This window comes from Gadus macrocephalus, chromosome 5 (assembly GCF_031168955.1).
Source record: "Gadus macrocephalus chromosome 5, ASM3116895v1".
NCBI lineage: Eukaryota > Metazoa > Chordata > Actinopteri > Gadiformes > Gadidae > Gadus > Gadus macrocephalus.
The window spans coordinates 727676-754261 of NC_082386.1; the positions used below are offsets into that span (position 1 = coordinate 727676).

The window sequence follows — 26586 nt, forward strand, 5'->3', positions numbered from 1 at the left end:
AAAATTAGCTTTTCTTTTATTCTAAAAGAAAAGCTCATTTCCCCAACAAGATTGAATGCGCCATATTCATACCTAGCTATGGTCAGCCATTTGACTTTCACAATGAGAAAAATGGGCTTGGAATGAGAATTTTAAAGCAAGAATATGGCGCATTCAATCTTGCGTCCTTTCATATTGGACGAATTTTAATGATGGTATGTGTTTACACAGGTGGGCTAGTGGCGCAATGGTTAACGAGTCTGACTACGGATCAGTAGATTCCAGGTTCGACTCCTGGCTAGCTCGAAAGATTGAAAAATGCCTGGAAACTAATGCTGGGTTATTATTCCAAAGAATAACATGCACCACACCAAATTGCTCTCAGGGTAGACATTTGAGTTTCACAATGAACAATAGAGGTAGGAACAAGGAATTTAATGGGGTGATATCATTCTATTTCACTTTTTCCTTTGCTTTAGACTTTCATATAACGTTTTAGACGTGTTAGAAGTCTGCTAAGCGAGAAGTATCTAAGTCCGAGCCATCGGGAGTATTCTGTCCCACCGAGTACGAATACTCAGTGGAAGGAGCTGAAGTGCAGAAGCCACAAAAAACACGAAAGAAATTAGCTATTCTTTTATTCTAAAAGAAAAGCTCATTTCCCCAACAAGATTGAATGCGCCATATTCATACCTAGCTATGGTCAGCCATTTGACTTTCACAATGAGAAAAATGGGCTTGGAATGAGAATTTTAAAGCAAGAATATGGCGCATTCAATCTTGCGTCCTTTCATATTGGACGAATTTTAATGATGGTATGTGTTTACACAGGTGGGCTAGTGGCGCAATGGTTAACGAGTCTGACTACGGATCAGTAGATTCCAGGTTCGACTCCTGGCTAGCTCGAAAGATTTTAAAATGCCTGGAAAATAATGCTGGGTTATTATTCCAAAGAATAACATGCACCACACCAAATTGCTCTCAGGGTAGACATTTGAGTTTCACAATGAACAATAGAGGTAGGAACAAGTAATTTTATGGGGTGATATCATTCTATTTCACTTTTTCATTTGCTTTAGACTTTTATATGACGTTTGTAGACGGGTTAGAAGTCTGCTAAGCGAGAAGAATCTAAGTCCGAGCCATCGGGAGTATTCGTTCTCACCGAGTAAGAATACTCAGTGGAAGGAGCTGAAGTACAAAAGCCACGAAAAAAATTAGCTTTTCTTTTATTCTAAAAGAAAAGCTCATTTCCCCAACAAGATTGAATGCGCCATATTCATACCTAGCTATGGTCAGCCATTTGACTTTCACAATGAGAAAAATGGGCTTGGAATGAGAATTTTAAAGCAAGCGTCCTTTCTTATTGGACGAATTTTAATGATGGTCTGTGTTTATACAGGTGGGCTAGTGGCGCAATGGATAACGCGTCTGACTACGGATCAGAAGATTCTAGGTTCGACTCCTGGCTAGCTCGAAAGATTTTAAAATGCCTGGAAACTAATGCTGGGTTATTATTCCAAAGAATAACATGCACCACACCAAATTGCTCTCAGGGTAGACATTTGAGTTTCACAATGAACAATAGAGGTAGGAACAAGTAATTTTATGGGGTGATATCATTCTATTTCACTTTTTCATTTGCTTTAGACTTTTATATGACGTTTGTAGACGGGTTAGAAGACTGCTAAGCGAGAAGAATCTAAGTCCGAGCCATCGGGAGTATTCGTTCTCACCGAGTAAGAATACTCAGTGGAAGGAGCTGAAGTACAAAAGCCACGAAAAAAATTACCTTTTCTTTTATTCTAAAAGAAAAGCTCATTTCCCCAACAAGATTGAATGCGCCATTTTCATTCCTAGCTATGGTCAGCCATTTGACTTTCACAATGAGAAAAATGGGCTTGGAATGAGAATTTTAAAGCAAGCGTCCTTTCTTATTGGAAGAATTTTAATGATGGTCTGTGTTTAAACAGGTGGGCTTGTGGCGCAATGGATTACGTGTCTGACTACGGATCAGAAGTTTCCAAGTTCGACTCCTGGCTAGCTCGAAAGATTTTAAGATGCCTGGAAAGTAATGCTGGGTTATTATTCCAAAGAATAACATGCACCACACCAAATTGCTCTCAGGGTAGACATTTGAGTTTCACAATGAACAATAGAGGTAGGAACCAGTAATTTTATGGGGTGATATCATTCTATTTCACTTTTTCATTTGCTTTAGACTTTTATATGACGTTTGTAGACGGGTTAGAAGTCTGCTAAGCGAGAAGAATCTAAGTCCGAGCCATCGGGAGTATTCGTTCTCACCGAGTAAGAATACTCAGTGGAAGGAGCTGAAGTACAAAAGCCACGAAAAAAATTAGCTTTTCTTTTATTCTAAAAGAAAAGCTCATTTCCCCAACAAGATTGAATGCGCCATATTCATACCTAGCTATGGTCAGCCATTTGACTTTCACAATGAGAAAAATGGGCTTGGAATGAGAATTTTAAAGCAAGAATATGGCGCATTCAATCTTGCGTCCTTTCATATTGGACGAATTTTAATGATGGTATGTGTTTACACAGGTGGGCTAGTGGCGCAATGGTTAACGAGTCTGACTACGGATCAGTAGATTCCAGGTTCGACTCCTGGCTAGCTCGAAAGATTGAAAAATGCCTGGAAACTAATGCTGGGTTATTATTCCAAAGAATAACATGCACCACACCAAATTGCTCTCAGGGTAGACATTTGAGTTTCACAATGAACAATAGAGGTAGGAACAAGTAATTTAATGGGGTGATATCATTCTATTTCACTTTTTCATTTGCTTTAGACTTTTATATGACGTTTGTAGACGGGTTAGAAGTCTGCTAAGCGAGAAGAATCTAAGTCCGAGCCATCGGGAGTATTCGTTCTCACCGAGTAAGAATACTCAGTGGAAGGAGCTGAAGTACAAAAGCCACGAAAAAAATTAGCTTTTCTTTTATTCTAAAAGAAAAGCTCATTTCCCCAACAAGATTGAATGCGCCATATTCATACCTAGCTATGGTCAGCCATTTGACTTTCACAATGAGAAAAATGGGCTTGGAATGAGAATTTTAAAGCAAGCGTCCTTTCTTATTGGACGAATTTTAATGATGGTCTGTGTTTATACAGGTGGGTTAGTGGCGCAATGGATAACGCGTCTGACTACGGATCAGAAGATTCCAGGTTCGACTCCTGGCTAGCTCGAAAGATTTTAAAATGCCTGGAAACTAATGCTGGGTTAATATTCCAAAGAATAACATGCACCACACCAAATTGCTCTCAGGGTAGACATTTGAGTTTCACAAAGAACAATAGAGGTAGGAAAAAGTAATTATATGGGGTGATATCATTCTATTTCACTTTTTCCTTTGCTTTAGACTTTCATATAACGTTTTAGACGTGTTAGAAGTCTGCTAAGCGAGAAGTATCTAAGTCCGAGCCATCGGGAGTATTCTGTCCCACCGAGTACGAATACTCAGTGGAAGGAGCTGAAGTGCAGAAGCCACAAAAAACACGAAAGAAATTAGCTATTCTTTTATTCTAAAAGAAAAGCTCATTTCCCCAACAAGATTGAATGCGCCATATTCATACCTAGCTATGGTCAGCCATTTGACTTTCACAATGAGAAAAATGGGCTTGGAATGAGAATTTTAAAGCAAGAATATGGCGCATTCAATCTTGCGTCCTTTCATATTGGACGAATTTTAATGATGGTATGTGTTTACACAGGTGGGCTAGTGGCGCAATGGTTAACGAGTCTGACTACGGATCAGTAGATTCCAGGTTCGACTCCTGGCTAGCTCGAAAGATTTTAAAATGCCTGGAAAATAATGCTGGGTTATTATTCCAAAGAATAACATGCACCACACCAAATTGCTCTCAGGGTAGACATTTGAGTTTCACAATGAACAATAGAGGTAGGAACAAGTAATTTTATGGGGTGATATCATTCTATTTCACTTTTTCATTTGCTTTAGACTTTTATATGACGTTTGTAGACGGGTTAGAAGTCTGCTAAGCGAGAAGAATCTAAGTCCGAGCCATCGGGAGTATTCGTTCTCACCGAGTAAGAATACTCAGTGGAAGGAGCTGAAGTACAAAAGCCACGAAAAAAATTAGCTTTTCTTTTATTCTAAAAGAAAAGCTCATTTCCCCAACAAGATTGAATGCGCCATATTCATACCTAGCTATGGTCAGCCATTTGACTTTCACAATGAGAAAAATGGGCTTGGAATGAGAATTTTAAAGCAAGCGTCCTTTCTTATTGGACGAATTTTAATGATGGTCTGTGTTTATACAGGTGGGCTAGTGGCGCAATGGATAACGCGTCTGACTACGGATCAGAAGATTCTAGGTTCGACTCCTGGCTAGCTCGAAAGATTTTAAAATGCCTGGAAACTAATGCTGGGTTATTATTCCAAAGAATAACATGCACCACACCAAATTGCTCTCAGGGTAGACATTTGAGTTTCACAATGAACAATAGAGGTAGGAACAAGTAATTTTATGGGGTGATATCATTCTATTTCACTTTTTCATTTGCTTTAGACTTTTATATGACGTTTGTAGACGGGTTAGAAGTCTGCTAAGCGAGAAGAATCTAAGTCCGAGCCATCGGGAGTATTCGTTCTCACCGAGTAAGAATACTCAGTGGAAGGAGCTGAAGTACAAAAGCCACGAAAAAAATTACCTTTTCTTTTATTCTAAAAGAAAAGCTCATTTCCCCAACAAGATTGAATGCGCCATTTTCATTCCTAGCTATGGTCAGCCATTTGACTTTCACAATGAGAAAAATGGGCTTGGAATGAGAATTTTAAAGCAAGCGTCCTTTCTTATTGGAAGAATTTTAATGATGGTCTGTGTTTAAACAGGTGGGCTTGTGGCGCAATGGATTACGTGTCTGACTACGGATCAGAAGTTTCCAAGTTCGACTCCTGGCTAGCTCGAAAGATTTTAAGATGCCTGGAAAGTAATGCTGGGTTATTATTCCAAAGAATAACATGCACCACACCAAATTGCTCTCAGGGTAGACATTTGAGTTTCACAATGAACAATAGAGGTAGGAACCAGTAATTTTATGGGGTGATATCATTCTATTTCACTTTTTCATTTGCTTTAGACTTTTATATGACGTTTGTAGACGGGTTAGAAGTCTGCTAAGCGAGAAGAATCTAAGTCCGAGCCATCGGGAGTATTCGTTCTCACCGAGTAAGAATACTCAGTGGAAGGAGCTGAAGTACAAAAGCCACGAAAAAAATTAGCTTTTCTTTTATTCTAAAAGAAAAGCTCATTTCCCCAACAAGATTGAATGCGCCATATTCATACCTAGCTATGGTCAGCCATTTGACTTTCACAATGAGAAAAATGGGCTTGGAATGAGAATTTTAAAGCAAGAATATGGCGCATTCAATCTTGCGTCCTTTCATATTGGACGAATTTTAATGATGGTATGTGTTTACACAGGTGGGCTAGTGGCGCAATGGTTAACGAGTCTGACTACGGATCAGTAGATTCCAGGTTCGACTCCTGGCTAGCTCGAAAGATTGAAAAATGCCTGGAAACTAATGCTGGGTTATTATTCCAAAGAATAACATGCACCACACCAAATTGCTCTTAGGGTAGACATTTGAGTTTCACAATGAACAATAGAGGTAGGAACAAGTAATTTAATGGGGTGATATCATTCTATTTCACTTTTTCATTTGCTTTAGACTTTTATATGACGTTTGTAGACGGGTTAGAAGTCTGCTAAGCGAGAAGAATCTAAGTCCGAGCCATCGGGAGTATTCGTTCTCACCGAGTAAGAATACTCAGTGGAAGGAGCTGAAGTACAAAAGCCACGAAAAAAATTAGCTTTTCTTTTATTCTAAAAGAAAAGCTCATTTCCCCAACAAGATTGAATGCGCCATATTCATACCTAGCTATGGTCAGCCATTTGACTTTCACAATGAGAAAAATGGGCTTGGAATGAGAATTTTAAAGCAAGCGTCCTTTCTTATTGGACGAATTTTAATGATGGTCTGTGTTTATACAGGTGGGTTAGTGGCGCAATGGATAACGCGTCTGACTACGGATCAGAAGATTCCAGGTTCGACTCCTGGCTAGCTCGAAAGATTTTAAAATGCCTGGAAACTAATGCTGGGTTAATATTCCAAAGAATAACATGCACCACACCAAATTGCTCTCAGGGTAGACATTTGAGTTTCACAAAGAACAATAGAGGTAGGAAAAAGTAATTATATGGGGTGATATCATTCTATTTCACTTTTTCCTTTGCTTTAGACTTTTATATGACGTTTGTAGACGGGTTAGAAGTCTGCTAAGCGAGTTGAATCTAAGTCTGAGCCATCGGGAGTATTCGTTCTCACCGAGTAAGAATACTCAGTGGAAGGAGCTGAAGTACAAAAGCCACGAAAAAAATTAGCTTTTCTTTTATTCTAAAAGAAAAGCTAATTTCCCCAACAAGATTGAATGCGCCATATTCATACCTAGCTATGGTCAGCCATTTGACTTTCACAATGAGAAAAATGGGCTTGGAATGAGAATTTTAAAGCAAGCGTCCTTTCTTATTGGACGAATCTTAATGATGTGTGTTTATACAGGTGGGCTAGTGGCGCAATGGATAACGCGTCTGACTACGGATCAGAAGATTCCAGGTTCGACTCCTGGCTAGCTCGAAAGATTTTAAAATGCCTGGAAACTAATGCTGGGTTATTATTCCAAAGAATAACATGCACCACACCAAATTGCTCTCAGGGTAGACATTTGAGTTTCACAATGAACAATAGAGGTAGGAACAAGTAATTTTATGGGGTGATATCATTCTATTTCACTTTTTCATTTGCTTTAGACTTTTATATGACGTTTGTAGACGGGTTAGAAGTCTGCTAAGCGAGAAGAATCTAAGTCCGAGCCATCGGGAGTATTCGTTCTCACCGAGTAAGAATACTCAGTGGAAGGAGCTGAAGTACAAAAGCCACGAAAAAAATTACCTTTTCTTTTATTCTAAAAGAAAAGCTCATTTCCCCAACAAGATTGAATGCGCCATTTTCATTCCTAGCTATGGTCAGCCATTTGACTTTCACAATGAGAAAAATGGGCTTGGAATGAGAATTTTAAAGCAAGCGTCCTTTCTTATTGGAAGAATTTTAATGATGGTCTGTGTTTAAACAGGTGGGCTTGTGGCGCAATGGATTACGTGTCTGACTACGGATCAGAAGTTTCCAAGTTCGACTCCTGGCTAGCTCGAAAGATTTTAAGATGCCTGGAAAGTAATGCTGGGTTATTATTCCAAAGAATAACATGCACCACACCAAATTGCTCTCAGGGTAGACATTTGAGTTTCACAATGAACAATAGAGGTAGGAACCAGTAATTTTATGGGGTGATATCATTCTATTTCACTTTTTCATTTGCTTTAGACTTTTATATGACGTTTGTAGACGGGTTAGAAGTCTGCTAAGCGAGAAGAATCTAAGTCCGAGCCATCGGGAGTATTCGTTCTCACCGAGTAAGAATACTCAGTGGAAGGAGCTGAAGTACAAAAGCCACGAAAAAAATTAGCTTTTCTTTTATTCTAAAAGAAAAGCTCATTTCCCCAACAAGATTGAATGCGCCATATTCATACCTAGCTATGGTCAGCCATTTGACTTTCACAATGAGAAAAATGGGCTTGGAATGAGAATTTTAAAGCAAGCGTCCTTTCTTATTGGACGAATTTTAATGATGGTCTGTGTTTATACAGGTGGGCTAGTGGCGCAATGGATAACGCGTCTGACTACGGATCAGAAGATTCTAGGTTCGACTCCTGGCTAGCTCGAAAGATTTTAAAATGCCTGGAAACTAATGCTGGGTTATTATTCCAAAGAATAACATGCACCACACCAAATTGCTCTCAGGGTAGACATTTGAGTTTCACAATGAACAATAGAGGTAGGAACAAGTAATTTTATGGGGTGATATCATTCTATTTCACTTTTTCATTTGCTTTAGACTTTTATATGACGTTTGTAGACGGGTTAGAAGTCTGCTAAGCGAGAAGAATCTAAGTCCGAGCCATCGGGAGTATTCGTTCTCACCGAGTAAGAATACTCAGTGGAAGGAGCTGAAGTACAAAAGCCACGAAAAAAATTACCTTTTCTTTTATTCTAAAAGAAAAGCTCATTTCCCCAACAAGATTGAATGCGCCATTTTCATTCCTAGCTATGGTCAGCCATTTGACTTTCACAATGAGAAAAATGGGCTTGGAATGAGAATTTTAAAGCAAGCGTCCTTTCTTATTGGAAGAATTTTAATGATGGTCTGTGTTTAAACAGGTGGGCTTGTGGCGCAATGGATTACGTGTCTGACTACGGATCAGAAGTTTCCAAGTGCGACTCCTGGCTAGCTCGAAAGATTTTAAGATGCCTGGAAAGTAATGCTGGGTTATTATTCCAAAGAATAACATGCACCACACCAAATTGCTCTCAGGGTAGACATTTGAGTTTCACAATGAACAATAGAGGTAGGAACCAGTAATTTTATGGGGTGATATCATTCTATTTCACTTTTTCATTTGCTTTAGACTTTTATATGACGTTTGTAGACGGGTTAGAAGTCTGCTAAGCGAGAAGAATCTAAGTCCGAGCCATCGGGAGTATTCGTTCTCACCGAGTAAGAATACTCAGTGGAAGGAGCTGAAGTACAAAAGCCACGAAAAAAATTAGCTTTTCTTTTATTCTAAAAGAAAAGCTCATTTCCCCAACAAGATTGAATGCGCTATATTCATACCTAGCTATGGTCAGCCATTTGACTTTCACAATGAGAAAAATGGGCTTGGAATGAGAATTTTAAAGCAAGAATATGGCGCATTCAATCTTGCGTCCTTTCATATTGGACGAATTTTAATGATGGTATGTGTTTACACAGGTGGGCTAGTGGCGCAATGGTTAACGAGTCTGACTACGGATCAGTAGATTCCAGGTTCGACTCCTGGCTAGCTCGAAAGATTGAAAAATGCCTGGAAACTAATGCTGGGTTATTATTCCAAAGAATAACATGCACCACACCAAATTGCTCTCAGGGTAGACATTTGAGTTTCACAATGAACAATAGAGGTAGGAACAAGTAATTTAATGGGGTGTTATCATTCTATTTCACTTTTTCATTTGCTTTAGACTTTTATATGACGTTTGTAGACGGGTTAGAAGTCTGCTAAGCGAGAAGAATCTAAGTCCGAGCCATCGGGAGTATTCGTTCTCACCGAGTAAGAATACTCAGTGGAAGGAGCTGAAGTACAAAAGCCACGAAAAAAATTAGCTTTTCTTTTATTCTAAAAGAAAAGCTCATTTCCCCAACAAGATTGAATGCGCCATATTCATACCTAGCTATGGTCAGCCATTTGACTTTCACAATGAGAAAAATGGGCTTGGAATGAGAATTTTAAAGCAAGCGTCCTTTCTTATTGGACGAATTTTAATGATGGTCTGTGTTTATACAGGTGGGTTAGTGGCGCAATGGATAACGCGTCTGACTACGGATCAGAAGATTCCAGGTTCGACTCCTGGCTAGCTCGAAAGATTTTAAAATGCCTGGAAACTAATGCTGGGTTAATATTCCAAAGAATAACATGCACCACACCAAATTGCTCTCAGGGTAGACATTTGAGTTTCACAAAGAACAATAGAGGTAGGAAAAAGTAATTATATGGGGTGATATCATTCTATTTCACTTTTTCCTTTGCTTTAGACTTTTATATGACGTTTGTAGACGGGTTAGAAGTCTGCTAAGCGAGTTGAATCTAAGTCTGAGCCATCGGGAGTATTCGTTCTCACCGAGTAAGAATACTCAGTGGAAGGAGCTGAAGTACAAAAGCCACGAAAAAAATTAGCTTTTCTTTTATTCTAAAAGAAAAGCTAATTTCCCCAACAAGATTGAATGCGCCATATTCATACCTAGCTATGGTCAGCCATTTGACTTTCACAATGAGAAAAATGGGCTTGGAATGAGAATTTTAAAGCAAGCGTCCTTTCTTATTGGACGAATCTTAATGATGTGTGTTTATACAGGTGGGCTAGTGGCGCAATGGATAACGCGTCTGACTACGGATCAGAAGATTCCAGGTTCGACTCCTGGCTAGCTCGAAAGATTTTAAAATGCCTGGAAACTAATGCTGGGTTATTATTCCAAAGAATAACATGCACCACACCAAATTGCTCTCAGGGTAGACATTTGAGTTTCACAATGAACAATAGAGGTAGGAACAAGTAATTTTATGGGGTGATATCATTCTATTTCACTTTTTCATTTGCTTTAGACTTTTATATGACGTTTGTAGACGGGTTAGAAGTCTGCTAAGCGAGAAGAATCTAAGTCCGAGCCATCGGGAGTATTCGTTCTCACCGAGTAAGAATACTCAGTGGAAGGAGCTGAAGTACAAAAGCCACGAAAAAAATTACCTTTTCTTTTATTCTAAAAGAAAAGCTCATTTCCCCAACAAGATTGAATGCGCCATTTTCATTCCTAGCTATGGTCAGCCATTTGACTTTCACAATGAGAAAAATGGGCTTGGAATGAGAATTTTAAAGCAAGCGTCCTTTCTTATTGGAAGAATTTTAATGATGGTCTGAGTTTAAACAGGTGGGCTTGTGGCGCAATGGATTACGTGTCTGACTACGGATCAGAAGTTTCCAAGTTCGACTCCTGGCTAGCTCGAAAGATTTTAAGATGCCTGGAAAGTAATGCTGGGTTATTATTCCAAAGAATAACATGCACCACACCAAATTGCTCTCAGGGTAGACATTTGAGTTTCACAATGAACAATAGAGGTAGGAACCAGTAATTTTATGGGGTGATATCATTCTATTTCACTTTTTCATTTGCTTTAGACGTTTATATGACGTTTGTAGACGGGTTAGAAGTCTGCTAAGCGAGAAGAATCTAAGTCCGAGCCATCGGGAGTATTCGTTCTCACCGAGTAAGAATACTCAGTGGAAGGAGCTGAAGTACAAAAGCCACGAAAAAAATTAGCTTTTCTTTTATTCTAAAAGAAAAGCTCATTTCCCCAACAAGATTGAATGCGCCATATTCATACCTAGCTATGGTCAGCCATTTGACTTTCACAATGAGAAAAATGGGCTTGGAATGAGAATTTTAAAGCAAGCGTCCTTTCTTATTGGACGAATTTTAATGATGGTCTGTGTTTATACAGGTGGGCTAGTGGCGCAATGGATAACGCGTCTGACTACGGATCAGAAGATTCTAGGTTCGACTCCTGGCTAGCTCGAAAGATTTTAAAATGCCTGGAAACTAATGCTGGGTTATTATTCCAAAGAATAACATGCACCACACCAAATTGCTCTCAGGGTAGACATTTGAGTTTCACAATGAACAATAGAGGTAGGAACAAGTAATTTTATGGGGTGATATCATTCTATTTCACTTTTTCATTTGCTTTAGACTTTTATATGACGTTTGTAGACGGGTTAGAAGTCTGCTAAGCGAGAAGAATCTAAGTCCGAGCCATCGGGAGTATTCGTTCTCACCGAGTAAGAATACTCAGTGGAAGGAGCTGAAGTACAAAAGCCACGAAAAAAATTACCTTTTCTTTTATTCTAAAAGAAAAGCTCATTTCCCCAACAAGATTGAATGCGCCATTTTCATTCCTAGCTATGGTCAGCCATTTGACTTTCACAATGAGAAAAATGGGCTTGGAATGAGAATTTTAAAGCAAGCGTCCTTTCTTATTGGAAGAATTTTAATGATGGTCTGTGTTTAAACAGGTGGGCTTGTGGCGCAATGGATTACGTGTCTGACTACGGATCAGAAGTTTCCAAGTGCGACTCCTGGCTAGCTCGAAAGATTTTAAGATGCCTGGAAAGTAATGCTGGGTTATTATTCCAAAGAATAACATGCACCACACCAAATTGCTCTCAGGGTAGACATTTGAGTTTCACAATGAACAATAGAGGTAGGAACCAGTAATTTTATGGGGTGATATCATTCTATTTCACTTTTTCATTTGCTTTAGACTTTTATATGACGTTTGTAGACGGGTTAGAAGTCTGCTAAGCGAGAAGAATCTAAGTCCGAGCCATCGGGAGTATTCGTTCTCACCGAGTAAGAATACTCAGTGGAAGGAGCTGAAGTACAAAAGCCACGAAAAAAATTAGCTTTTCTTTTATTCTAAAAGAAAAGCTCATTTCCCCAACAAGATTGAATGCGCTATATTCATACCTAGCTATGGTCAGCCATTTGACTTTCACAATGAGAAAAATGGGCTTGGAATGAGAATTTTAAAGCAAGAATATGGCGCATTCAATCTTGCGTCCTTTCATATTGGACGAATTTTAATGATGGTATGTGTTTACACAGGTGGGCTAGTGGCGCAATGGTTAACGAGTCTGACTACGGATCAGTAGATTCCAGGTTCGACTCCTGGCTAGCTCGAAAGATTGAAAAATGCCTGGAAACTAATGCTGGGTTATTATTCCAAAGAATAACATGCACCACACCAAATTGCTCTCAGGGTAGACATTTGAGTTTCACAATGAACAATAGAGGTAGGAACAAGTAATTTAATGGGGTGATATCATTCTATTTCACTTTTTCATTTGCTTTAGACTTTTATATGACGTTTGTAGACGGGTTAGAAGTCTGCTAAGCGAGAAGAATCTAAGTCCGAGCCATCGGGAGTATTCGTTCTCACCGAGTAAGAATACTCAGTGGAAGGAGCTGAAGTACAAAAGCCACGAAAAAAATTAGCTTTTCTTTTATTCTAAAAGAAAAGCTCATTTCCCCAACAAGATTGAATGCGCCATATTCATACCTAGCTATGGTCAGCCATTTGACTTTCACAATGAGAAAAATGGGCTTGGAATGAGAATTTTAAAGCAAGCGTCCTTTCTTATTGGACGAATTTTAATGATGGTCTGTGTTTATACAGGTGGGTTAGTGGCGCAATGGATAAAGCGTCTGACTACGGATCAGAAGATTCCAGGTTCGACTCCTGGCTAGCTCGAAAGATTTTAAAATGCCTGGAAACTAATGCTGGGTTAATATTCCAAAGAATAACATGCACCACACCAAATTGCTCTCAGGGTAGACATTTGAGTTTCACAAAGAACAATAGAGGTAGGAAAAAGTAATTATATGGGGTGATATCATTCTATTTCACTTTTTCCTTTGCTTTAGACTTTTATATGACGTTTGTAGACGGGTTAGAAGTCTGCTAAGCGAGAAGAATCTAAGTCCGAGCCATCGGGAGTATTCGTTCTCACCGAGTAAGAATACTCAGTGGAAGGAGCTGAAGTACAAAAGCCACGAAAAAAATTAGCTTTTCTTTTATTCTAAAAGAAAAGCTCATTTCCCCAACAAGATTGAATGCGCTATATTCATACCTAGCTATGGTCAGCCATTTGACTTTCACAATGAGAAAAATGGGCTTGGAATGAGAATTTTAAAGCAAGAATATGGCGCATTCAATCTTGCGTCCTTTCATATTGGACGAATTTTAATGATGGTATGTGTTTACACAGGTGGGCTAGTGGCGCAATGGTTAACGAGTCTGACTACGGATCAGTAGATTCCAGGTTCGACTCCTGGCTAGCTCGAAAGATTGAAAAATGCCTGGAAACTAATGCTGGGTTATTATTCCAAAGAATAACATGCACCACACCAAATTGCTCTCAGGGTAGACATTTGAGTTTCACAATGAACAATAGAGGTAGGAACAAGTAATTTAATGGGGTGATATCATTCTATTTCACTTTTTCATTTGCTTTAGACTTTTATATGACGTTTGTAGACGGGTTAGAAGTCTGCTAAGCGAGAAGAATCTAAGTCCGAGCCATCGGGAGTATTCGTTCTCACCGAGTAAGAATACTCAGTGGAAGGAGCTGAAGTACAAAAGCCACGAAAAAAATTAGCTTTTCTTTTATTCTAAAAGAAAAGCTCATTTCCCCAACAAGATTGAATGCGCCATATTCATACCTAGCTATGGTCAGCCATTTGACTTTCACAATGAGAAAAATGGGCTTGGAATGAGAATTTTAAAGCAAGCGTCCTTTCTTATTGGACGAATTTTAATGATGGTCTGTGTTTATACAGGTGGGTTAGTGGCGCAATGGATAAAGCGTCTGACTACGGATCAGAAGATTCCAGGTTCGACTCCTGGCTAGCTCGAAAGATTTTAAAATGCCTGGAAACTAATGCTGGGTTAATATTCCAAAGAATAACATGCACCACACCAAATTGCTCTCAGGGTAGACATTTGAGTTTCACAAAGAACAATAGAGGTAGGAAAAAGTAATTATATGGGGTGATATCATTCTATTTCACTTTTTCCTTTGCTTTAGACTTTTATATGACGTTTGTAGACGGGTTAGAAGTCTGCTAAGCGAGTTGAATCTAAGTCTGAGCCATCGGGAGTATTCGTTCTCACCGAGTAAGAATACTCAGTGGAAGGAGCTGAAGTACAAAAGCCACGAAAAAAATTAGCTTTTCTTTTATTCTAAAAGAAAAGCTAATTTCCCCAACAAGATTGAATGCGCCATATTCATACCTAGCTATGGTCAGCCATTTGACTTTCACAATGAGAAAAATGGGCTTGGAATGAGAATTTTAAAGCAAGCGTCCTTTCTTATTGGACGAATCTTAATGATGTGTGTTTATACAGGTGGGCTAGTGGCGCAATGGATAACGCGTCTGACTACGGATCAGAAGATTCCAGGTTCGACTCCTGGCTAGCTCGAAAGATTTTAAAATGCCTGGAAACTAATGCTGGGTTATTATTCCAAAGAATAACATGCACCACACCAAATTGCTCTCAGGGTAGACATTTGAGTTTCACAATGAACAATAGAGGTAGGAACAAGTAATTTTATGGGGTGATATCATTCTATTTCACTTTTTCATTTGCTTTAGACTTTTATATGACGTTTGTAGACGGGTTAGAAGTCTGCTAAGCGAGAAGAATCTAAGTCCGAGCCATCGGGAGTATTCGTTCTCACCGAGTAAGAATACTCAGTGGAAGGAGCTGAAGTACAAAAGCCACGAAAAAAATTACCTTTTCTTTTATTCTAAAAGAAAAGCTCATTTCCCCAACAAGATTGAATGCGCCATTTTCATTCCTAGCTATGGTCAGCCATTTGACTTTCACAATGAGAAAAATGGGCTTGGAATGAGAATTTTAAAGCAAGCGTCCTTTCTTATTGGAAGAATTTTAATGATGGTCTGTGTTTAAACAGGTGGGCTTGTGGCGTAATGGATTACGTGTCTGACTACGGATCAGAAGTTTCCAAGTTCGACTCCAGGCTAGCTCGAAAGATTTTAAGATGCCTGGAAACTAATACTGGGTTATTATTCCAAAGAATAACATGCACCACACCAAATTGCTCTCAGGGTAGACATTTGAGTTTCACAATGAACAATAGAGGTAGGAACAAGTAATTATATGGGGTGATATCATTCTATTTCACTTTTTCCTTTGCTTTAGACTTTTATATGACGTTTGTAGACGGGTTAGAAGTCTGCTAAGCGAGATGAATCTAAGTCCGAGCCATCGGGAGTATTCGTTCTCACCGAGTAAGAATACTCAGTGGAAGGAGCTGAAGTACAAAAGCCACGAAAAAAATTAGCTTTTCTTTTATTCTAAAAGAAAAGCTCATTTCCCCAACAAGATTGAATGCGCCATATTCATACCTAGCTATGGTCAGCCATTTGACTTTCACAATGAGAAAAATGGGCTTGGAATGAGAATTTTAAAGCAAGAATATGGCGCATTCAATCTTGCGTCCTTTCATATTGGACGAATTTTAATGATGGTATGTGTTTACACAGGTGGGCTAGTGGCGCAATGGTTAACGAGTCTGACTACGGATCAGAAGATTCCAGGTTCGACTCCTGGCTAGCTCGAAAGATTGAAAAATGCCTGGAAACTAATGCTGGGTTATTATTCCAAAGAATAACATGCACCACACCAAATTGCTCTCAGGGTAGACATTGGAGTTTCACAATGAACAATAGAGGTAGGAACAAGTAATTTAATGGGGTGATATCGTTCTATTTCACTTTTTCATTTGCTTTAGACTTTTATATGACGTTTGTAGACGGGTTAGAAGTCTGCTAAGCGAGAAGAATCTAAGTCCGAGCCATCGGGAGTATTCGTTCTCACCGAGTAAGAATACTCAGTGGAAGGAGCTGAAGTACAAAAGGCACGAAAAAAATTAGCTTTTCTTTTATTCTAAAAGAAAAGCTCATTTCCCCAACAAGATTGAATGCGCCATATTCATACCTAGCTATGGTCAGCCATTTGACTTTCACAATGAGAAAAATGGGCTTGGAATGAGAATTTTAAAGCAAGCGTCCTTTCTTATTGGACGAATTTTAATGATGGTCTGTGTTTATACAGGTGGGTTAGTGGCGCAATGGATAACGCGTCTGACTACGGATCAGAAGATTCCAGGTTCGACTCCTGGCTAGCTCGAAAGATTTTAAAATGCCTGGAAACTAATGCTGGGTTAATATTCCAAAGAATAACATGCACCACACCAAATTGCTCTCAGGGTAGACATTTGAGTTTCACAATGAACAATAGAGGTAGGAACAAGAAATGTTATGGGGTGATATCATTCTATTTCACTTTTTCATTTGCTTTAGACTTTTATATGATGTTTGTAGACGGGTTAGAAGTCTGCTAAGCGAGATGAATCTAAGTCCGAGCCATCGGGAGTATTCGTTCTCACCGAGTAAGAATACTCAGTGGAAGGAGCTGAAGTACAAAAGCCACGAAAAAAATTTGCTTTTCTTTTATTCTAAAAGAAAAGCTCATTTCCCCAACAAGATTGAATGCGCCATATTCATACCTAGCTATGGTCAGCCATTTGACTTTCACAATGAGAAAAATGGGCTTGGAATGAGAATTTTAATGCAAGCGTCCTTTCTTATTGGACGAATTTTAATGATGGTCTGTGTTTAAACAGGTGGGTCAGTGGCGCAATGGAAAACGCGTCTGACTACGGATCAGAAGATTCCAGGTTCGACTCCTGGCTAGCTCGAAAGATTATAAAATGCCTGGAAACTAATGCTGGGTTATTATTGCAAAGAATAACATGCACCACACCAAATTGCTCTCAGGGTAGACATTTGAGTTTCACAAAGAACAATAGAGGTAGGAAAAAGTAATTATATGGGGTGATATCATTCTATTTCACTTTTTCCTTTGCTTTAGACTTTTATATGACGTTTGTAGACGGGTTAGAAGTCTGCTAAGCGAGTTGAATCTAAGTCCGAGCCATCGGGAGTATTCGTTCTCACCGAGTAAGAATACTCAGTGGAAGGAGCTGAAGTACAAAAGCCACGAAAAAAATTAGCTTTTCTTTTATTCTTTTATTCTTTTATTCCTACCTAACCCTCTCATTTCCCCAACAAGATTGAATGCGCCATATTCATACCTAGCTATGGTCAGCCATTTGACTTTCACAATGAGAAAAATGGGCTTGGAATGAGAATTTTAAAGCAAGAATATGGCGCATTCAATCTTGCGTCCTTTCATATTGGACGAATTTTAATGATGGTATGTGTTTACACAGGTGGGGTAGTGGTGCAATGGTTAACTAGTCTGACTACGGATCAGAAGATTCCAGGTTCGACTCCTGGCTAGCTCGAAAGATTGTAAAATGCCTGGAAACGAATGCTGGGTTATTATTCCAATGAATAACATGCACCACACCAAATTGCGCTCAGGGTAGACATTTGAGTTTCACAATGAACAATAGAGGTAGGAACAAGTAATTTTATGGGGTGATATTATTCTATTTCACTTTTTCCTTTGCTTTAGACTTTTATATGACGTTTGTAGACGGGTTAGAAGTCTGCTAAGCGAGAAGAATCTAAGTCCGAGCCATCGGGAGTATTCGTTCTCACCGAGTAAGAATACTCAGTGGAAGGAGCTGAAGTACAAAAGCCACGAAAAAAATTTGCTTTTCTTTTATTCTAAAAGAAAAGCTCATTTCCCCAACAAGATTGAATGCGCCATATTCATACCTAGCTATGGTCAGCCATTTGACTTTCACGATGAGAAAAATGGGCTTGGAATGAGAATTTTAAAGCAAGCGTCCTTTCTTATTGGACGAATTTTAATGATGGTCTGTGTTTATACAGGTGGGCTAGTGGCGCAATGGATAACGCGTCTGACTACGGATCAGTAGATTCCAGGTTCGACTCCTGGCTAGCTCGAAAGATTTTAAAATGCCTGGAAACTAATGCTGGGTTATTATTCCAAAGAATAACATGCACCACACCAAATTGCTCTCAGGGTAGACATTTGAGTTTCACAATGAACAATAGAGGTAGGAACAAGTAATTTTATGGGGTGATATCATTCTATTTCACTTTTTCATTTGCTTTAGACTTTTATATGACGTTTGTAGACGGGTTAGAAGTCTGCTAAGCGAGAAGAATCTAAGTCCGAGCCATCGGGAGTATTCGTTCTCACCGAGTAAGAATACTCAGTGGAAGGAGCTGAAGTACAAAAGCCACGAAAAAAATTACCTTTTCTTTTATTCTAAAAGAAAAGCTCATTTCCCCAACAAGATTGAATGCGCCATTTTCATTCCTAGCTATGGTCAGCCATTTGACTTTCACAATGAGAAAAATGGGCTTGGAATGAGAATTTTAAAGCAAGCGTCCTTTCTTATTGGAAGAATTTTAATGATGGTCTGTGTTTAAACAGGTGGGCTTGTGGCGCAATGGATTACGTGTCTGACTACGGATCAGAAGTTTCCAAGTTCGACTCCTGGCTAGCTCGAAAGATTTTAAGATGCCTGGAAAGTAATGCTGGGTTATTATTCCAAAGAATAACATGCACCACACCAAATTGCTCTCAGGGTAGACATTTGAGTTTCACAATGAACAATAGAGGTAGGAACAAGTAATTATATGGGGTGATATCATTCTATTTCACTATTTCCTTTGCTTTAGACTTTTATATGACGTTTGTAGACGGGTTAGAAGTCTGCTAAGCGAGATGAATCTAAGTCCGAGCCATCGGGAGTATTCGTTCTCACCGAGTAAGAATACTCAGTGGAAGGAGCTGAAGTACAAAAGCCACGAAAAAAATTAGCTTTTCTTTTATTCTAAAAGAAAAGCTCATTTCCCCAACAAGATTGAATGCGCCATATTCATACCTAGCTATGGTCAGCCATTTGACTTTCACAATGAGAAAAATGGGCTTGGAATGAGAATTTTAAAGCAAGAATATGGCGCATTCAATCTTGCGTCCTTTCATATTGGACGAATTTTAATGATGGTATGTGTTTACACAGGTGGGCTAGTGGCGCAATGGTTAACGAGTCTGACTACGGATCAGAAGATTCCAGGTTCGACTCCTGGCTAGCTCGAAAGATTGAAAAATGCCTGGAAACTAATGCTGGGTTATTATTCCAAAGAATAACATGCACCACACCAAATTGCTCTCAGGGTAGACATTGGAGTTTCACAATGAACAATAGAGGTAGGAACAAGTAATTTAATGGGGTGATATCGTTCTATTTCACTTTTTCATTTGCTTTAGACTTTTATATGACGTTTGTAGACGGGTTAGAAGTCTGCTAAGCGAGAAGAATCTAAGTCCGAGCCATCGGGAGTATTCGTTCTCACCGAGTAAGAATACTCAGTGGAAGGAGCTGAAGTACAAAAGCCACGAAAAAAATTAGCTTTTCTTTTATTCTAAAAGAAAAGCTCATTTCCCCAACAAGATTGAATGCGCCATATTCATACCTAGCTATGGTCAGCCATTTGACTTTCACAATGAGAAAAATGGGCTTGGAATGAGAATTTTAAAGCAAGCGTCCTTTCTTATTGGACGAATTTTAATGATGGTCTGTGTTTATACAGGTGGGTTAGTGGCGCAATGGATAACGCGTCTGACTACGGATCAGAAGATTCCAGGTTCGACTCCTGGCTAGCTCGAAAGATTTTAAAATGCCTGGAAACTAATGCTGGGTTAATATTCCAAAGAATAACATGCACCACACCAAATTGCTCTCAGGGTAGACATTTGAGTTTCACAATGAACAATAGAGGTAGGAACAAGAAATGTTATGGGGTGATATCATTCTATTTCACTTTTTCATTTGCTTTAGACTTTTATATGATGTTTGTAGACGGGTTAGAAGTCTGCTAAGCGAGATGAATCTAAGTCCGAGCCATCGGGAGCATTCGTTCTCACCGAGTAAGAATACTCAGTGGAAGGAGCTGAAGTACAAAAGCCACGAAAAAAATTTGCTTTTCTTTTATTCTAAAAGAAAAGCTCATTTCCCCAACAAGATTGAATGCGCCATATTCATACCTAGCTATGGTCAGCCATTTGACTTTCACAATGAGAAAAATGGGCTTGGAATGAGAATTTTAAAGCAAGAATATGGCGCATTCAATCTTGCGTCCTTTCATATTGGACGAATTTTAATGATGGTATGTGTTTACACAGGTGGGCTAGTGGCGCAATGGTTAACGAGTCTGACTACGGATCAGAAGATTCCAGGTTCGACTCCTGGCTAGCTCGAAAGATTGAAAAATGCCTGGAAACTAATGCTGGGTTATTATTCCAAAGAATAACATGCACCACACCAAATTGCTCTCAGGGTAGACATTGGAGTTTCACAATGAACAATAGAGGTAGGAACAAGTAATTTAATGGGGTGATATCGTTCTATTTCACTTTTTCATTTGCTTTAGACTTTTATATGACGTTTGTAGACGGGTTAGAAGTCTGCTAAGCGAGAAGAATCTAAGTCCGAGCCATCGGGAGTATTCGTTCTCACCGAGTAAGAATACTCAGTGGAAGGAGCTGAAGTACAAAAGCCACGAAAAAAATTAGCTTTTCTTTTATTCTAAAAGAAAAGCTCATTTCCCCAACAAGATTGAATGCGCCATATTCATACCTAGCTATGGTCAGCCATTTGACTTTCACAATGAGAAAAATGGGCTTGGAATGAGAATTTTAAAGCAAGCGTCCTTTCTTATTGGACGAATTTTAATGATGGTCTGTGTTTATACAGGTGGGTTAGTGGCGCAATGGATAACGCGTCTGACTACGGATCAGAAGATTCCAGGTTCGACTCCTGGCTAGCTCGAAAGATTTTAAAATGCCTGGAAACTAATGCTGGGTTAATATTCCAAAGAATAACATGCACCACACCAAATTGCTCTCAGGGTAGACATTTGAGTTTCACAATGAACAATAGAGGTAGGAACAAGAAATGTTATGGGGTGATATCATTCTATTTCACTTTTTCATTTGCTTTAGACTTTTATATGATGTTTGTAGACGGGTTAGAAGTCTGCTAAGCGAGATGAATCTAAGTCCGAGCCATCGGGAGTATTCGTTCTCACCGAGTAAGAATACTCAGTGGAAGGAGCTGAAGTACAAAAGCCACGAAAAAAATTTGCTTTTCTTTTATTCTAAAAGAAAAGCTCATTTCCCCAACAAGATTGAATGCGCCATATTCATACCTAGCTATGGTCAGCCATTTGACTTTCACAATGAGAAAAATGGGCTTGGAATGAGAATTTTAATGCAAGCGTCCTTTCTTATTGGACGAATTTTAATGATGGTCTGTGTTTAAACAGGTGGGTCAGTGGCGCAATGGAAAACGCGTCTGACTACGGATCAGAAGATTCCAGGTTCGACTCCTGGCTAGCTCGAAAGATTATAAAATGCCTGGAAACTAATGCTGGGTTATTATTGCAAAGAATAACATGCACCACACCAAATTGCTCTCAGGGTAGACATTTGAGTTTCACAAAGAACAATAGAGGTAGGAAAAAGTAATTATATGGGGTGATATCATTCTATTTCACTTTTTCCTTTGCTTTAGACTTTTATATGACGTTTGTAGACGGGTTAGAAGTCTGCTAAGCGAGTTGAATCTAAGTCCGAGCCATCGGGAGTATTCGTTCTCACCGAGTAAGAATACTCAGTGGAAGGAGCTGAAGTACAAAAGCCACGAAAAAAATTAGCTTTTCTTTTATTCTTTTATTCTTTTATTCCTACCTAACCCTCTCATTTCCCCAACAAGATTGAATGCGCCATATTCATACCTAGCTATGGTCAGCCATTTGACTTTCACAATGAGAAAAATGGGCTTGGAATGAGAATTTTAAAGCAAGAATATGGCGCATTCAATCTTGCGTCCTTTCATATTGGACGAATTTTAATGATGGTATGTGTTTACACAGGTGGGGTAGTGGTGCAATGGTTAACTAGTCTGACTACGGATCAGAAGATTCCAGGTTCGACTCCTGGCTAGCTCGAAAGATTGTAAAATGCCTGGAAACGAATGCTGGGTTATTATTCCAATGAATAACATGCACCACACCAAATTGCGCTCAGGGTAGACATTTGAGTTTCACAATGAACAATAGAGGTAGGAACAAGTAATTTTATGGGGTGATATTATTCTATTTCACTTTTTCCTTTGCTTTAGACTTTTATATGACGTTTGTAGACGGGTTAGAAGTCTGCTAAGCGAGAAGAATCTAAGTCCGAGCCATCGGGAGTATTCGTTCTCACCGAGTAAGAATACTCAGTGGAAGGAGCTGAAGTACAAAAGCCACGAAAAAAATTTGCTTTTCTTTTATTCTAAAAGAAAAGCTCATTTCCCCAACAAGATTGAATGCGCCATATTCATACCTAGCTATGGTCAGCCATTTGACTTTCACGATGAGAAAAATGGGCTTGGAATGAGAATTTTAAAGCAAGCGTCCTTTCTTATTGGACGAATTTTAATGATGGTCTGTGTTTATACAGGTGGGCTAGTGGCGCAATGGATAACGCGTCTGACTACGGATCAGTAGATTCCAGGTTCGACTCCTGGCTAGCTCGAAAGATTTTAAAATGCCTGGAAACTAATGCTGGGTTATTATTCCAAAGAATAACATGCACCACACCAAATTGCTCTCAGGGTAGACATTTGAGTTTCACAATGAACAATAGAGGTAGGAACAAGTAATTTTATGGGGTGATATCATTCTATTTCACTTTTTCATTTGCTTTAGACTTTTATATGACGTTTGTAGACGGGTTAGAAGTCTGCTAAGCGAGAAGAATCTAAGTCCGAGCCATCGGGAGTATTCGTTCTCACCGAGTAAGAATACTCAGTGGAAGGAGCTGAAGTACAAAAGCCACGAAAAAAATTACCTTTTCTTTTATTCTAAAAGAAAAGCTCATTTCCCCAACAAGATTGAATGCGCCATTTTCATTCCTAGCTATGGTCAGCCATTTGACTTTCACAATGAGAAAAATGGGCTTGGAATGAGAATTTTAAAGCAAGCGTCCTTTCTTATTGGAAGAATTTTAATGATGGTCTGTGTTTAAACAGGTGGGCTTGTGGCGCAATGGATTACGTGTCTGACTACGGATCAGAAGTTTCCAAGTTCGACTCCTGGCTAGCTCGAAAGATTTTAAGATGCCTGGAAAGTAATGCTGGGTTATTATTCCAAAGAATAACATGCACCACACCAAATTGCTCTCAGGGTAGACATTTGAGTTTCACAATGAACAATAGAGGTAGGAACAAGTAATTATATGGGGTGATATCATTCTATTTCACTATTTCCTTTGCTTTAGACTTTTATATGACGTTTGTAGACGGGTTAGAAGTCTGCTAAGCGAGATGAATCTAAGTCCGAGCCATCGGGAGTATTCGTTCTCACCGAGTAAGAATACTCAGTGGAAGGAGCTGAAGTACAAAAGCCACGAAAAAAATTAGCTTTTCTTTTATTCTAAAAGAAAAGCTCATTTCCCCAACAAGATTGAATGCGCCATATTCATACCTAGCTATGGTCAGCCATTTGACTTTCACAATGAGAAAAATGGGCTTGGAATGAGAATTTTAAAGCAAGAATATGGCGCATTCAATCTTGCGTCCTTTCATATTGGACGAATTTTAATGATGGTATGTGTTTACACAGGTGGGCTAGTGGCGCAATGGTTAACGAGTCTGACTACGGATCAGAAGATTCCAGGTTCGACTCCTGGCTAGCTCGAAAGATTGAAAAATGCCTGGAAACTAATGCTGGGTTATTATTCCAAAGAATAACATGCACCACACCAAATTGCTCTCAGGGTAGACATTGGAGTTTCACAATGAACAATAGAGGTAGGAACAAGTAATTTAATGGGGTGATATCGTTCTATTTCACTTTTTCATTTGCTTTAGACTTTTATATGACGTTTGTAGACGGGTTAGAAGTCTGCTAAGCGAGAAGAATCTAAGTCCGAGCCATCGGGAGTATTCGTTCTCACCGAGTAAGAATACTCAGTGGAAGGAGCTGAAGTACAAAAGCCACGAAAAAAATTAGCTTTTCTTTTATTCTAAAAGAAAAGCTCATTTCCCCAACAAGATTGAATGCGCCATATTCATACCTAGCTATGGTCAGCCATTTGACTTTCACAATGAGAAAAATGGGCTTGGAATGAGAATTTTAAAGCAAGCGTCCTTTCTTATTGGACGAATTTTAATGATGGTCTGTGTTTATACAGGTGGGTTAGTGGCGCAATGGATAACGCGTCTGACTACGGATCAGAAGATTCCAGGTTCGACTCCTGGCTAGCTCGAAAGATTTTAAAATGCCTGGAAACTAATGCTGGGTTAATATTCCAAAGAATAACATGCACCACACCAAATTGCTCTCAGGGTAGACATTTGAGTTTCACAATGAACAATAGAGGTAGGAACAAGAAATGTTATGGGGTGATATCATTCTATTTCACTTTTTCATTTGCTTTAGACTTTTATATGATGTTTGTAGACGGGTTAGAAGTCTGCTAAGCGAGATGAATCTAAGTCCGAGCCATCGGGAGCATTCGTTCTCACCGAGTAAGAATACTCAGTGGAAGGAGCTGAAGTACAAAAGCCACGAAAAAAATTTGCTTTTCTTTTATTCTAAAAGAAAAGCTCATTTCCCCAACAAGATTGAATGCGCCATATTCATACCTAGCTATGGTCAGCCATTTGACTTTCACAATGAGAAAAATGGGCTTGGAATGAGAATTTTAAAGCAAGAATATGGCGCATTCAATCTTGCGTCCTTTCATATTGGACGAATTTTAATGATGGTATGTGTTTACACAGGTGGGCTAGTGGCGCAATGGTTAACGAGTCTGACTACGGATCAGAAGATTCCAGGTTCGACTCCTGGCTAGCTCGAAAGATTGAAAAATGCCTGGAAACTAATGCTGGGTTATTATTCCAAAGAATAACATGCACCACACCAAATTGCTCTCAGGGTAGACATTGGAGTTTCACAATGAACAATAGAGGTAGGAACAAGTAATTTAATGGGGTGATATCGTTCTATTTCACTTTTTCATTTGCTTTAGACTTTTATATGACGTTTGTAGACGGGTTAGAAGTCTGCTAAGCGAGAAGAATCTAAGTCCGAGCCATCGGGAGTATTCGTTCTCACCGAGTAAGAATACTCAGTGGAAGGAGCTGAAGTACAAAAGCCACGAAAAAAATTAGCTTTTCTTTTATTCTAAAAGAAAAGCTCATTTCCCCAACAAGATTGAATGCGCCATATTCATACCTAGCTATGGTCAGCCATTTGACTTTCACAATGAGAAAAATGGGCTTGGAATGAGAATTTTAAAGCAAGCGTCCTTTCTTATTGGACGAATTTTAATGATGGTCTGTGTTTATACAGGTGGGTTAGTGGCGCAATGGATAACGCGTCTGACTACGGATCAGAAGATTCCAGGTTCGACTCCTGGCTAGCTCGAAAGATTTTAAAATGCCTGGAAACTAATGCTGGGTTAATATTCCAAAGAATAACATGCACCACACCAAATTGCTCTCAGGGTAGACATTTGAGTTTCACAATGAACAATAGAGGTAGGAACAAGAAATGTTATGGGGTGATATCATTCTATTTCACTTTTTCATTTGCTTTAGACTTTTATATGATGTTTGTAGACGGGTTAGAAGTCTGCTAAGCGAGATGAATCTAAGTCCGAGCCATCGGGAGCATTCGTTCTCACCGAGTAAGAATACTCAGTGGAAGGAGCTGAAGTACAAAAGCCACGAAAAAAATTTGCTTTTCTTTTATTCTAAAAGAAAAGCTCATTTCCCCAACAAGATTGAATGCGCCATATTCATACCTAGCTATGGTCAGCCATTTGACTTTCACAATGAGAAAAATGGGCTTGGAATGAGAATTTTAAAGCAAGAATATGGCGCATTCAATCTTGCGTCCTTTCATATTGGACGAATTTTAATGATGGTATGTGTTTACACAGGTGGGCTAGTGGCGCAATGGTTAACGAGTCTGACTACGGATCAGAAGATTCCAGGTTCGACTCCTGGCTAGCTCGAAAGATTGAAAAATGCCTGGAAACTAATGCTGGGTTATTATTCCAAAGAATAACATGCACCACACCAAATTGCTCTCAGGGTAGACATTGGAGTTTCACAATGAACAATAGAGGTAGGAACAAGTAATTTAATGGGGTGATATCGTTCTATTTCACTTTTTCATTTGCTTTAGACTTTTATATGACGTTTGTAGACGGGTTAGAAGTCTGCTAAGCGAGAAGAATCTAAGTCCGAGCCATCGGGAGTATT

At 39.1% G+C, this 26586-nt stretch overlaps 11 non-coding genes across 11 annotated transcripts; all 11 read left to right on the forward strand.

Moving 5' to 3' along the window:
- The first annotated feature begins 3117 nt into the window (after window positions 1-3117).
- On the forward strand, window positions 3118-3190 carry trnar-acg (transfer RNA arginine (anticodon ACG)). Its single transcript has one exon. It is a non-coding gene; the product is annotated as a tRNA-Arg (tRNA).
- Window positions 3191-6022: 2832 nt separating this feature from the next.
- Window positions 6023-6095, forward strand: trnar-acg (transfer RNA arginine (anticodon ACG)). Its single transcript has one exon. It is a non-coding gene; the product is annotated as a tRNA-Arg (tRNA).
- A 495-nt stretch (window positions 6096-6590) lies between these two features.
- trnar-acg (transfer RNA arginine (anticodon ACG)) lies at window positions 6591-6663 on the forward strand. Its single transcript has one exon. It is a non-coding gene; the product is annotated as a tRNA-Arg (tRNA).
- Window positions 6664-9466: 2803 nt separating this feature from the next.
- trnar-acg (transfer RNA arginine (anticodon ACG)) lies at window positions 9467-9539 on the forward strand. Its single transcript has one exon. It is a non-coding gene; the product is annotated as a tRNA-Arg (tRNA).
- Window positions 9540-10034: 495 nt separating this feature from the next.
- trnar-acg (transfer RNA arginine (anticodon ACG)) lies at window positions 10035-10107 on the forward strand. The gene has a single exon. It is a non-coding gene; the product is annotated as a tRNA-Arg (tRNA).
- A 4534-nt stretch (window positions 10108-14641) lies between these two features.
- trnar-acg (transfer RNA arginine (anticodon ACG)) lies at window positions 14642-14714 on the forward strand. The gene has a single exon. It is a non-coding gene; the product is annotated as a tRNA-Arg (tRNA).
- Window positions 14715-16375: 1661 nt separating this feature from the next.
- On the forward strand, window positions 16376-16448 carry trnar-acg (transfer RNA arginine (anticodon ACG)). Its single transcript has one exon. It is a non-coding gene; the product is annotated as a tRNA-Arg (tRNA).
- A 3412-nt stretch (window positions 16449-19860) lies between these two features.
- Window positions 19861-19933, forward strand: trnar-acg (transfer RNA arginine (anticodon ACG)). The gene has a single exon. It is a non-coding gene; the product is annotated as a tRNA-Arg (tRNA).
- Window positions 19934-21023: 1090 nt separating this feature from the next.
- Window positions 21024-21096, forward strand: trnar-acg (transfer RNA arginine (anticodon ACG)). The gene has a single exon. It is a non-coding gene; the product is annotated as a tRNA-Arg (tRNA).
- Window positions 21097-24508: 3412 nt separating this feature from the next.
- Window positions 24509-24581, forward strand: trnar-acg (transfer RNA arginine (anticodon ACG)). The gene has a single exon. It is a non-coding gene; the product is annotated as a tRNA-Arg (tRNA).
- A 1090-nt stretch (window positions 24582-25671) lies between these two features.
- On the forward strand, window positions 25672-25744 carry trnar-acg (transfer RNA arginine (anticodon ACG)). Its single transcript has one exon. It is a non-coding gene; the product is annotated as a tRNA-Arg (tRNA).
- The last annotated feature ends 842 nt before the right edge of the window (window positions 25745-26586 follow it).